Source organism: Diospyros lotus, chromosome 6 (genome assembly GCF_014633365.1).
Source record: "Diospyros lotus cultivar Yz01 chromosome 6, ASM1463336v1, whole genome shotgun sequence".
NCBI lineage: Eukaryota > Viridiplantae > Streptophyta > Magnoliopsida > Ericales > Ebenaceae > Diospyros > Diospyros lotus.
Window position 1 is genome coordinate 30,707,204 of NC_068343.1, and position 3,174 is coordinate 30,710,377.

Below are 3,174 nucleotides of genomic sequence, written 5' to 3' on the forward strand. Positions count from 1 at the left end.
AGCGGCTCTGAAAACGAGGCACGCAGCCTCGACCAGCGGCCCCAAAGATAAGGCGTGTGGCCTCGACCAGCATAGCCTCAGCCTTAGGTCCCCGAAGCCGAGGCACGCAGCCTCATCCAACATGGCCTCGGACCTAGGCTAAAAATAACAATAAAAATATATATATGTACTAATTTAAGAGCTGGCCCCTCTCTACCATTAGAAAATCCTCGAACGTCTCTATCACCTCAAGCAACCTAATCACCCTCTACATAGGAAGAGTGAAAGGGCACTGGGAGACTTGAAAAGCGAATTTAGCATCCGAGACTGCTAACACAATTTTTAGTAGAACTTTTTTACAAAGGCTCAGAAAAACAATGATGACTATTCATTCAGCTGCCCAAACTCCTTGCTCGATCAACTTAAGGAGTAGGGGGTAAGTGATGAGGGAATATTTACAGGGGGTAATTTTACTATACTACCCCTGGGAGGTTACCATTAACTTGTAGCTATATGTGCCAGTAAAGGACAATATGCAATCGCCACATGTCAAGTCCTAAGAGCTCCACTTGTCTTTATAATCTCTATTATGATTTTGAACTGGAAAGAGATAGAAAGGAAGATTCAGTCAACCAATAATATCTCCAACACCGCAAGAATATCTCCAACATTTCAAGAATTATCTCAATTGGGGAAGGTTATCTTTTCTCCCCATGGAAAGGGGATCGGCCTATATTTTTGAAAGATATCTTATCTTCTAAGAGAAAGGCCAAGGGACATCTATAAATAGAGGATAGTCTCTACAAGTATGGGGATCTGACCCTTAAGGGACTTTTTTATTTTTTCTATTATTATCTCCAATTTATAACCCTATGAACTGACTTAAGCGTCGGAGTGATCACGAGGAGCAAGTCTCTATCCTTTTTGTAGGTACTTGGTCCGAGACAGAAGAAGGTGATCGGTTCTGCATCATCACATGCATAACGTAAACATTAATTCTAACGAATTAGGTTTCACCCTCTTGTCTATTTTTCCATGAAAATCTCATTCATTGTTAAAATATTAATGATTCGAATTTTTATCATTTTTTTTCATAATAGAAGCAAAATAAATATTATAAAATTATAAGTTTATCTAATACAATTATTAGGGGCTTATTCATTCATGATTCCCAAAAAATTTAATGAAATTCAATATAATAAAATATAATAATTTTACCTTTACACTCGTAATACTACCAAAGACTTTTTCGGTCAGGATTGCTCTGTGCACAAGTCTACCCAACGAGAATCAAGCTCCACTGGACTCACCATTGACCTTTGCTTTCCCTTTACTTAGAATGATGTGAAAGCAAGTATGTGCTACAAATCTTAGTAAGTATAATTTTAAAACGGACAAAATCAATAAGAATCGAAGTAGACGGCGAAATTACTTATTTACTTTAAACACACCCACACTATGCTTCACAACATCATATAAAATTATGTACATGCATATATGTACACATATGACCCTTAGGACCAACATAAGTCATATCGGCACCTAAGGTCTAAAAATTACGTACCTGACTTATGGTCATATACTTACAAATATAAACATTAAATATTTATTGTGGATTGAAGTCTTTCTTTCAATTAGACTTTCGTCCACTGAGATTTCGACATAATAACAGTCCAATATGAATCAGAGCTCTCTTACATTAGACTTTCGTCTACCAAACTTATGGTACAATAACCATCATCATATTCCTCGCGTCAAACTTTCGTCTACCGAGCTTATGGTACAATAACCATCATCATATTTCTCGCATCAGACTTTCGGTACCATCATCATATTCCTTGCGTCAAACTTTTGTCTATCGAGCTTATAGCACAATAACTATCATCATATTCCTCGCATTAGAATTTCATCTACCGAACTTATGGTATACCCCACGAACATTATCCACCGCACGCATTTATCATCATATAACACTTAAACAATTTCAAAGAATAAAAATTCATATAAGATAAGCATATGTTGATACATGATCATATATTATATATCTCATCATGCTCGTAAATATGCATTTATAATATATAGCCCCAATCATGATTAATTATAACGTAAAATCAATTAATGTACATATTAAAAATTAACATAATTTATGAATATTTACTATTATATTATATATTTATATATTTGATAAACTTGAATTAATTAAATAGAATAAAAAAAGAAAAAAATGAAAAATAGCCACTAAAAATGCATTACTTTGGAGTCTTGCCAATCTTCTATATATTATTATAATATAATATATACATATATGTACATGATAATCTTGGCAGCACATGGGGAGGTTGATCCCCCATTTCCATTTTCCTGTCTGTGAAGCTGCCTCACCCGTAGTTTATTTATTTTTTATATTATACAATATTATATATATAATTATATTTTAATTTTTCTTTTTATTTCATCATGCCATCTATTCATATTTTTTTTATTTTTTAATAACATATAATATACTAATTGTGCAGACTATAAAAAGTAATTTTATTTATGCTTATAATTTTTATAACAACGAGAGAATAATTTAAATTTATCGAAATATTAGTGTCACTAATAATATTAATAAAATAAATAATCAATATAAATATATTCTAAAGTCATATATATTGTTTGAACAGAATATAATAAACAAAATATAATTCATCACAGACCAAGCATACAGAGAAACTTGGATTACCAAATAAAAATAGAGCTTATTATAACAAAGAATATTATTCCGTTTAAAAATATAGGGTGAACTGAAACGCTATTTTCAAGATTGAATATGATAAACATGTAAGAATTATAATATTAATTTTATTTAAAAAAGAAGAGAATAAATTTTTTGAAAAAGAAAAGAGATTTAAAAACTAAAAAAAATATAGAATGAAGAGAGTATAAATTTGCATCTGAAATCTAAATAGAAAGAGTATAAAAACTTGTCTTAATGTTTTTCCTTTTGTATTCACAGTGAACTTAAGAGCTATCAAGATAACAAGAGTAAATTTGGTGAACAATCAAACTGACATAACAGAAGAAGGAAGAAAAGAGACGGAACAAAGACAGCTAAAAATTTGAAGCAATTTCACACTCATGCATTCCATAAACAGAGAGACAGACAAAAAATGGAAAGGGCTCACGCTATTGCTGCCCCCTTCTCTTTCTTTT